The 11,453-nt window shown below is 42.5% G+C and overlaps 1 protein-coding gene across 1 annotated transcript in view; it reads right to left on the reverse strand.

The window, feature by feature from the left end:
• The window catches only part of LOC126384058 (ephrin type-A receptor 7-like), a 209,745-nt gene that overhangs the window by 57,623 nt on the left and 140,669 nt on the right, over positions 1–11,453 (reverse strand). The window lies entirely within an intron of this gene.

The following is an 11,453-nucleotide window of genomic DNA, read 5'->3' on the forward strand; positions in this document are numbered from 1 at the left end:
GCTGTGCAAAAACGCCAGGTCCTGAAATGTAAGCTTTCAACGAAATGGTGACACATTTGTCCACATGCATGCAATTAAAGTCAGATGAGGGGGAGCTGGGTCATTTTAGAGGATGATTTAACAGGACGACCTGCTGTATGTCAAAAACCACCTACTACCTGTTGGCTCTGACTTTACCACTTACAAATCTGTCAAACCTGGCATCCCACACCCACCAGGGGAGAGCGACTCGGGCCGAGTTGCTTAAACTGCTCTTGACAGCTGCTCGCTGACTGATTCTGAACACTCTTCAGGCCCAGTGTGCTTCAGCCTAAAGGCAGAGGCATGGTCTGATCACGACACATCCGTCAAGCCAGACAGACTCTGCCTGGAGCCTCGAACAAATAAAAACACAGGCCACACACACACACACACGCACACACACACACACACACACATAGAGTGGCTGACCCAAGTCTGCTGCAGGAGATTGGCTGAGAAGGTGAAGAAAGACCTATCTGCCCTGACAGACTCGCAAGGAGAGCAAAGGCACGCACACATACGCTTACATCTCGACATCCTCTTTTCTTTACTTCTGACATAGTGCAAGTCAAACATGTTGAGAGAGGTGAGCTCATACAGTACATACTGGGTTTGGAAAATGAAGTGCTGGAGGAGGTATTCAGATCCTTTACTTCACCAAAAATAGCAATACTGCAGTAAAAAACACTGCAGGGAAAAGTCAATATACACAAGTATTATTAGCAAAACATACTTAAAAAAGTAAAAGTAGTATTTTACTGTTGTATTTGATTGAGGTAGAGCAAATTTGAGCTATTTATATAGTGTTAGGTAGTTTAATATATAACAAATGCATCATATTTTTTTTGTCAAATCTTCATTTAAAGTAAACTAGCACATAAAGCTGTCAAAAAATTAAAGTAAGTAGCCTCTTAAATAATTCTGCTCTGAATGAGTAGAGGTTTATAGTAGCATGACATGGAATGCATGTAAAATCATCTCAACTTTGTACTTATAGAAGTATTTCACTGCTTAAAAGATGGTCTTTGAACTGGTGCTATATGACCAGAGGAAACAAGAGGAAAACAGCTGTGGCATTTGCTTTTGCTTGAGAGAAAACAATTCTCGTGTAGCAGTTAAACAGTGAGCTAAAATATATTTGGAAACCATTTGAGGCGAGAAACAGGCAATGCAGTGACAGAATCTTTGTTTATATTTGACAAGTGCTGCCTAGTTTTACCGTTTGTTTTGAGTTTGGTGTGAGTTTGATCTGTTCTGCATTTTTGGATTTCTGCAACCACGCTCACAAAAAGTATAGAAGTACAAACTGAAGCTCGAGCAGCAGCCCCAGAGCCAGCGAAAATCCACCGGATCCAGTGGATTTGAGCGTGCAGATGAGCAGGGCCCTGTTTCAGAAAGCGGTTATGTGAAAACTCATAGTAAGTTAACCCTGAGATGAGTGAAACTCTGGGTTTCCGTTTCAGAAAGAGAGGTAACTTAAACTCTGGGTCAGTGACTATGGTAACTGACTTTGTGAACCTAACCTGCTTGGTGGCAGGTTTTCTTCAACAAACCCTGAGTTTCTCTTTGTGGCCTCTCTCTGACAAAGCCAGACACTCATTGATTCAGTATTGTATGAAAGCCCAGATCGAAGCGCAATAATTAGCAGTGTTTACTGTACATCAGAATGTAAATCCTGGTTGGATAGTGGTAGTTACTCAGGACTATGAGAGTTACCGCTTTTATACACAGTCAAGTCAAGTCAGCCCCAACCTTTACACAAAGATGTCTGCATATGTACCGTATCTAGACTTCTGAGATTGAGTCACCCCCAACTCAAATTCAAACCCCTGCATGTCTGGATTATTGTCAGTAGAAGTTATTTAATTTTCCTTTTTTTTTTTTTTCTGTGACTGTTTTTTTTTTTAGCCAACTCTTACACAGGGCATGTTTAATGCAAATCATGTGTAATCTTAGTTTTAATAGTAAAAATCGGTAATGGAACATAATTCTTATACTGGAGGTCATTACTATTTCTAAGTGAGCTACAAAATTAAAGTGAGGCTGGGTACAGTCTGAACTTATTTTATTGGCATTTGACTCAGACTTCTTTTAAGATAAATGTGCACAGTCTGCACATACATGCATGTAAAACATCCATGTCCATTAGATTAAAATGGAGGCTCTGCCTTTTATTTACCCGTTACCATGGTGCAATCCTATTGTATCAGAGCTCCGCTGATGATGGCTTTTTTCAGTCAACATTCACTAACTCAACACAGAGTGAACACACTAAGAGTTGATTAATCTGACTCTGACGAGCTGCTCTGGAACCGAGAACTCAGAGTTTTCCATCTCAGGGTCAGTCAACTCAGAGTTCAGGGTTAGACTCAGAGTTTGTTAAACCTGCTTTCTAAAACAGGCTCCAGGAGATCTGGGTGCTGGTAAGATGGAGGGAAGTTTACCGCAGTTCATTTATACATTCTACTCACATTGTTATGATACAGAGCTGGTTGAAAATCAGTATAGAATCCCTTTCAGTACAGTACTTGAGTAACTTTACTGAAGTAAAGAATAAAACTCCTATTGTAAATGCAAAGACAGAAACACACAGTGAAGATGAAAACTTTGATGAATACTAAGATGTTGGAAAAAAGTGCAAATATACAGTCTTGCACAAAATATACTGTATATTTTGTTTTGAAGACAACTGTTTGGAAATGGTATAAAAGAGGCGCAGTGAATGACAAAGAGGTGTGTTTGTGTCTTTGTGTGTACAGTGTTGGTCTGATGAGCTGAACTGTCTGTCACCCACCTACTGTTGTATCAGAGACGAGTACGCTGTCATTCACAAAGACAGCTGCATCTCCACACAACTTACTTTCTCTCTTTCGCAGCAGGATGCCGCCAACCTCGCCTCCCCTCCAGCAACAACCCCCGTGAAAAAACAAAACAAAAACAAAGATGGCACGAACACACAAACACAGCCGAGCTCTCTCAACAGTGGCACGATAAAGACCTCACAAGGTATTAGACGGAGAAAATGAGAGATGAGAATGATTTTGAAGTTTCAACTTTTTTTTTTTTTTTTTCCTCGTGTCTCTTCGTGACGATAAGAGTTTGTGTTTTCTCCTGTTTCTCTCCCCTCCTGGGTTTGGCAAAAGAAGTGCATCAAAGAGAGCCCTCAAGCCTTGTATAGTGCTCTGATTATTGTGTGTGTGTGTGTGTGTCATCAGCTACCTCCAAGCTTTGTTTTTCTTCCTAAGTGAACACCACAATTCCCTGAACAACAAGAAACAGCCTGTAAATCTACATACAGAGCACACATACTAAAGACCCTCAGAGTGCCTCTTCATAGACTCCAATTATAAGCCAAGAGGTAGGCAATTAAAATTCCCATCACAGGGTGAAAAAGCGTCTTAAGTGGCTGGGCTATAGTCCTGAAAAGTAGCTTGATGACTCTATTCATTTGGTGCCTGCTGAAGCCTCACCTTCCCATCACTTCTAATTAAGGAGGCAAAGAGGATCCAAACGCCTCTATGCAAAGGGCTGGAGGCGGGGATGAGGGGAGAGACGGTAGAGAGGTGTGGAAAAAAAAGGGTATTAGACACGAAATGACAAAGTGGTAAAGTTTTGTACGTTGACAGTTTAGGAGCTCTCATTCAGTGGAGGAATGAAAAAAAAAACATTCGCTGACAGCAGTTTATCTCTGTCACGATGCAGGGAAGATGTGATCCCAAATTAATTCAGGCTCAAACTTGTACATATTCAAACAGTCAAACTGAAGCGTGTACTCAGAAGTCAATCAGAGTTCTCAGAAATGATGAGGTGTTACTAGTCAGAGTCGTTTCTGACTCTCTCATTCAGTTCAGCCACTCTTCTCATCATTCCAACATCCAATGTTCTTTTTTCCTCAGTTACTTACTCCTCAAATGGCATATATACCAGGCAGTGTTGTAAAAGTAGGTAAGTACATTTATCCAAGCAGTGTACACTGGGCAAGTACGTTTACTTCACTTAACTTAGTATTTCCAATTTAATCTACTTTACTCTTCTACTTAACTACATTTTAGAAAGAAATACTGTTTTTTTTCTCCACTACATTAATTTGACAGCTAGATTTTTTTCAGATTTTACATTAAAATAAGAAATTTATTTATAAGCCAATAAAAACAATACAGTGTTCAAGAATTTACCAGTTGTTCAAAAAGTTTTCGGTTTACAAAAAAAGGAGTAGCTCCCTCCTAATGTTCTCAGACAAAAAGAAAACGAAAAACAAACATGAGATAATATCCCAAAAAATAAATTTAGATCCGTTTCAAAAAACTTTTCTCCTTTCCTAACCCATTAATATAATAAGAATATGCTAATTTCTGCAGAATGAGTACCTTTAATTTTGTTGCTTTAAGTAAATTTAGCTGAAAGTACTGTACTTTTACTTAAAGGGAAACCTCATGTTTTTGTGTCTTAGTGCCTAATATAACAGTTTTTGAAACCGGTTTAGTATTGAGAGAGAGCGCTGCAGCAATTCCTACGAGCAATTGTGCACTGTCAATTTACGTGCACTAAGGCCTTGTTTACACGGATACCGATACAAATAAAAACAGATTTTTATTTATCCCGTATGAAAAAAATTCCGGGTCTACAGTGAAAATATATCCGCCATTGTTGTTGTGGTTCCCGGGGGCCTAATGGGCATGCGCGAACTGGGTTGCAACGTCATCGTTTTCCAAAATCTCCGTCTATCCTGTTTACATGTCTCCATAGACACGGATATTTTTAAAAACGTTCACTTTGGAGGCCGTTTTTGAAAATCTCTGTTTTCGTCGAGAAAAACTTCGGTTACGTGTAAATGATAGGTGCAAACGCAAAGATATATACCCGTTTTCAGAAATATACGGAACCGTATAAACAGGCCCTAAAAGTATTTGTTTTTGTCACTGGCAGGCTCAAATTGTTATTTTAAGTGTCTAACAACATTTCGAAAAAGACCAGAGATATAAAACATTTTTATTTACTTTTCACAGATCCGGTCTGTTTGTTATTGTGACCAAGTCTCACTCAAGGAGAGAAGAGTGCAAGGAAGAGTTTGGAGTAAAGAAAGCGCAGCTTAGTGTTACCTAAAATATTTTCAATGTCATGGCTGAATATTTAGCTGATTTCAACAATGTGGTGAAGTCCGCGAGATTTTAGAATGAGACTTCTCCTGGAGCAAGACTTGGTTACACACAACAAACCGGATCTGCGAAAGGTAAAAGTAGGGTTTTAATTGCAGGACTTTTACTGGAGTGGAGTAATGGAGTACTTTCAAATTGAGCTATTGGTGCTTTGACTTGCGTAAATAATCTGAGAACTTCTTACACCATTTATTCTCCCACATTCCCTCCAATTTCTGCTTCCCTCAACTTTACAGCTTTATTCTCCAGTTGTTACACTGTATATCTTGTGCAGCTCGTCTCACCTTTTCTCACTTGCCTCTGCACATCTCCTGACTCTTTATGTTCCTCTTCTGTTTCCTGCCTTTTATCTCAAGACCTTACTGTCCTCTCATCTCCTGACTTCTATCCACACACAAGAACTTGTAAATGTACCAGATAGCTGCAGATAGTTCAGACAAAAAAAAAGTTTCAACTGTGTGCACAATATTTTTTTGGGGGGGGAAAAAAAGAAAAAACATGTATTCTTGCTTTTGCTCTTCACCACATGCCTCCTTTCTCCTGCACCCAGAAGGCATTCTGCTCACAATGCTACACCGCTCACCTCTCTCCCCATCCCTCCACTTCTATATTCATCCCTCTCTCCTCTCCTCCCTTTATGCATCCACCTCTCAGGCCCATGTAACTCCACGGGGACCAGCCATCTAAAGCCCAGCCAGTAATCCTCTCAGGATATTGAAATGCCAATCCTTCCTCCTCCCTGACCCGCACCTCCACCCCATCTCTACAGCCTTCCTGCAGCCCTCTCTTCTTCCCTGCCTCAGCTAAAGCGCTTTGGATGTACCACTGGGGGCCAAGACATTCAACCCAAGTGTGTTCTGATCTCACACACACACACACACACACACACACACACTGAATAGATGCAGAGGAAAGAAGACGTCATTATCGCATCTCTTCTTGCTCGCACACTAATCAAGCATGAAGCAACGCACAGAGCGTATTGCATGCAAGCACGGAAAAGCACACACATGAAAATGTCGGCATACGTGTATGGCCTGGTGCACTCAGAGCTGACACTCACGCACACACATATACATGCGTCCCTAATCCACAGCTGGATAAGGGGCCCCATGAGCCCTGGGCAAAACTGATCCCCCATTTACCCAGCCCATACCCCGTCTCCTCACGCAACTCCAGTCATGTTTCTATCCCCCCCTCTCTCCTCTCCCCTTTTATTCATCCGCCCATCCTTGACACACCATGCAAAACTCCCCCCATTCCCCTTGGTGGCCTGGAGAGTCCTGATAAAAACCCATCTGTCTGAGGGAAATCCACTCCTCCGCTGTGCGTGTGCAAGCATTTGGTTCAAAGGGATGCTTTTAAAGAATTCAATTTGTATTTAGTTTTAATGGAGGGCTTTAATGTGACTAGATTTAAAATGCTTTTCATCCACTAAGAAAGAAAATCTTAGCATATGCATAGATGTAAATTGACCCCCTGTGTGCCTATGTGTGTGTGTTTTCTTTTGGTCACAATACCTGTTTGCACCTTCTCTCCCCAACTCAGTCAGTGCCCTTAAATCCTGAGGCTTTCTTACCCCTCCGCTGCCAGCTAACCCACACCACCCGCTGCTAACAAGCTTACCGTGCCCAGAAAAACAAATACAGTCAGAGAAGACGGGAAAAAGAGTTGTAGAGAGGATAGAGAGAAGCAGAGAGGTGAGGAGGGAGAGAGGCCAGCTGTGATTATGCCAAGGCAGGCGGAGAGAGAAAGAGAAGATGGTGGGAAGAGAGGTTGTGGATGAAGTGGTGGGAGGAGGAGGGAGAGAAATTACCATCTAAGAATAGTGAGTTTATGGGGAGAGCAGGAAAGGATAGGGTGGAGGGAAATGAGGAAGGAAATAGAGGGTAAAAAAAGAAGAGATCGGAACAGAGAGGGAAGGAGGAGGTAAAAAAAAAAAGAGCAAAAGGTAATAAAGAGATGATGAGGTGAGGGGTGTGTGTGTGTGTGTGTGTGTGTGTGTGTGCAGGTGCTAGCGAGTGTTAGCTTTGCTCCAAATCCCTGCTGCAGTATTCATAAAGGTCAGTGAGTTTTGATGGTGTAAAGTCTTGATGTGGAGGTGCGCACACATGTACGGACACAATGTTGGGGTCTGTGCAGGGATGTTTTTTTTCTTTCAGCTCTGTACCTGACCTGGCTGCACAGCATTTCCCATAACTGCCCGCTCCTGCAGACGAGCTACCCTACATCACAGTGCACACAGACTCTGATTAACCCTGCTAATATTCTCTATTGGAAATCTATTGGGTTTATCCTGCAGCAAAAATAAGACCCACGGAGTCCTTATGGATTTAATTTGAGGTCGTAGAGTCTAAAAGTGGACAAAAACGTTAGCAATCTGTCAGTCCCTCTTTAGGCTGAAACATACCTTCCACTGTGAATGTCTGCAGACAGTTGCGGTCACGTGAATGCGCACACGGTTCCACCCATAGTAATACTGAGGGTCTGCATCCGCTCCCAGCAGTAAACAGGAGGGCTGGGAGGTGAGCTTACAATCAATCTACTGCCAACATCGGGTAAAACTGAAACAATCAGATATGGATTAAGGATGCAATTTTATATACTTTTTTTTTTTTTTTACTACTGATTTTGAAAAATAGAAGTCTAACTGACTACAAGCATCAGTCTGAATACACACATCCAGAAAGAAAGAGAGAGATGAAGCAAGAGGTTGCACAAGAGCAAGACCAACTAAAATACATGTGCACACAGACTTCACACAGCCCAATCTCACTTGACCCTGAGGGAATCTGCCCATTGAGGAGAGCAGGCAAGAGGGTTTAGATGTCCTTTAGTTTGTTAGCTGTTGATCTGAACCATGCTCTGCTGGTCTCGTGTGGTAACCGCCGGCCTTTTAACAAAAGCTGACACGCGACTGGTAAAGTCAGGAGANACACACACACACACACACACACACACACACACACACACACACACACACACACACACACGCAAGCAGCATTAAACACCCCACACCAAATGTCAGTCTAAATCCTCCCTGACACAGAAAGTCTTCTGAAACCCCTGCAAACACACTCCCCTAACCCCTTGTCCAATCCCTCTGGATGACACGGTTAGCGGGACAACTCACACCCTAATACCCCGTAATAACCACAAATCAACGCCATGGCAACTGCTGACAAGACAGACGGACAGGGAAGGGGGGAGATAAAAGAGAGAAAGGTTGAAAGAACTGTGGGGACGGGAAAAATAAATCACCACAGGTTTGTCCTTTTCTGATACACTGTCCCTAACCTTGGAGCTAAATCCCTTTAGGAGGCTGAGACGGCCACGTTGTAGCTTATTAGCCATGTTAGTGTCGGCCATACTATCACTGATAGGGCCGTATGAGCAGAAAACATATTTGTGTCGAACAGTTGTCGAAAGCAGGAGGCTTTGATTTATTTATTTTTTTTCAATTTTAAAACTTTTCATTTTCTTATTCCAGCACACACTTTCGCTTGTGGGCACACTTGCCAACCTGACAGTACCACAGCCCTCTCATGTTTCTTCCTAGAGTCTGAACTCTCACGTGTTCCTCCCATTTTAGGACAAATTTTCGCACCTTTTTTCTTTTTCATTATCACAGCCTGATCCTGGCACTGTACAGCCAGTATAAGCCCTATGACTCTAAAAGTGTACTGTTCCCTATCTGTTGGCACCTTCCCTCTCTGAGACCTTCCTAAGCTGTAAAGGGGCTCCCCGCCAGGCATGCGTGAGTTGGATGTGACTGCCGGAAGACACCTTGTCTCCATGCTGACCGCGTTACGTATGTGAAAGTCTGATTGGACGCTCTTGCAGGGGGGTGGGGAGGTTTCTGGCGCAGGTCAAGCCTTTGGTGTGGTAGTGCAGCCTTCCTTCCTCCTCCTGTTACTCTGCAGGAGTACCAGGATTTAGAATTATTTTAAAATCACCAGATTGCAGAAAACAAAGTCTCTGAAACTCAAATTTTTCTAGGGGAGGACCCCCCTGACCCCCAACTTTGGTTTCGATATCTAACTATTTTTGAGTTCTCAGGGCTGGGAAGTCTGTTGTATGGTTGAGTACTGTGGCTCTCATTAACCCTCCCATGATAAAGGTGGAAGCAGACATTTTGCAGCTAACAAGCTTAGACAAAGCATCAGTACACAATCAACCCTGCACATAGACATAGAGATTCCATGGCTGGAGGAGAAAGTTGAGCATGTAGCAAGCTAAGAGTTGCAGACATCTTATACCAGCATTTCGCACACAAAACAAGGGTTGAGTGTTCTGTGTCTGCTGGATGTGTAAGAAGGCAAACTTTGCTAAAAGCTTAGCCATAACAACACCTTGCATTGAGCTTTTATTTTGCCTGTCTGGCCCCTAATTGTCAAATATTGCTCAATGCAGCGTTAAGTTATAAACACCATTAGTGGAATGCACATACGTTGAATGGGGTAACTTAAGGCTAAAATGGAAAAAAAAGTCTTTGCAAAACAAATTTATGTTCCCTGTAAAATACTGCAGTCTAATATACAGGAGAGCGACTGTGATATCAACTCTGAACCACATGTCACTGATGTTGTATAGCACAGAGATTGGGTGCATACTACACAAACATTAAGCCGTCCTTTAACCTCTCACACACCCTATGTGGTCCAGATGTTACTCTTACATAACATTTACAGTTGGCCAACAGGAGAATCTGGGCCACTGGGGAGGACACAATCATTATGAATACTCTCAACTGCAATCTCCTTAAGGCCATCATCTCCGTACACCAAGAGGCACAGTGTCAGTCACAAGCCCCACTTTCAACATATAAAAGGTAAAAGACTGTATGCCAACCTTTAACTTCCTTTAAGTTCTAAAATGAGAGTCTATCAAAACAAACTGTTATAGCTCACTTACCTCAGAGTGCTGCTGCCATCTCAGCACTTACATATGACTAATGGTTCCCCGTTCATTATGCAGCTCATTTCTCTAAGCTAATTTCCAATCAAAAACACGCTGCCATTCTCACTTTCTCATTGTTTCTCCATCACCTGCTTCCTTCGCGCAGCACCTTCCAGTCCCTTCAGACTAATATTTATTTCAGCATTTTCAAATGAAGGATTTGCAAACAAACAGAGTAAACAAGATTTTTCAAAAATATGCACGGTAGGCATGACAGGTAAATGTATGTGCGCAATGCATTAGTGTATTAGAGAGTGTTTGTCAGCATCCGAGCCAGTGTGTGTTCTTGTACATTTTTTACTGTGTGTGTGTTTGGTCTTTTCACACTTGAGCTCCTCCAAATAGTGCTGTTGCAGAGCTGGTTGACAGGGCTACTTGGCAAAGTGCTTTTCAAGCCCCTGGCTAATGGCCTGCTGAAGACTTCTGCTGATGAGAATGAGATCACCTCCACCGGGCGAGACATTTTGTTCTGTCTGCAATGATGGGCACAGTATGGGGAAGAAGTCTGTGTGGCCGTAAGCATACATACAAATGAAAATCAGTCTACCGGATGCATATTTGCTTTTGAATGCCTCTGCGTATGTGTGTACAGTACTGCATGTTGTTGATGTATGCATGCTGAGAGTCTACATAAAGTAAAGCATATTCAAAGGTCACCGTGTGCATAAATCTATTTATGAACAGAAACATGCATAGCACCTGCAAGTGTGCACATGTATCCACATGGGGAATGCACATACTTTGTAGGTGTGTGTGTAGGCATGAGCAACCTACTTGCTGAATTGACAACTGCCTCCAATTATCAGAGGAGTCCCAAGGGGAGGCTGAGGGGAACCATGGCCACTGTGACAAGTGCGCCCCCACCCCTGCTGCATGCTCATTGTGTAAGCCAGCACAAACATAGTGTTATCTTGTGGAGCTCGACAACCCAAGGCCATGTTGGCATAACTTGCTGGGAAGAGAGCTAAATGTACTTTTCATATTAACAGAAACTAGTCCATACCCATTGGTAGCTTTGTCACAGTCTACCTATGCCAATCCTCAATGCCTATGTGCAGTTTCACATAGATTGACCATGTCAGTGAGTAGAAAAACGTGGCACAGACAGAATGACACACTGACAGTTTCCGTGATTATGTACAGCATACCATACCATGACTTAGTCATACCAAAAATTAGAAGAAAAAAAACAAACATTCGGCCACAGGGGGAGCCACAGCGATCTGTCGCATTTTAGCCATTTTTAAGCATTTTTCTGTTGTTATAGCGCCACCCAGTTGCCAATTAGAGTTAAATTTCTCCAGTCACCTTGAGGTG

This window comes from Epinephelus moara, chromosome 22 (assembly GCF_006386435.1).
Source record: "Epinephelus moara isolate mb chromosome 22, YSFRI_EMoa_1.0, whole genome shotgun sequence".
Lineage (NCBI taxonomy): Eukaryota > Metazoa > Chordata > Actinopteri > Perciformes > Serranidae > Epinephelus > Epinephelus moara.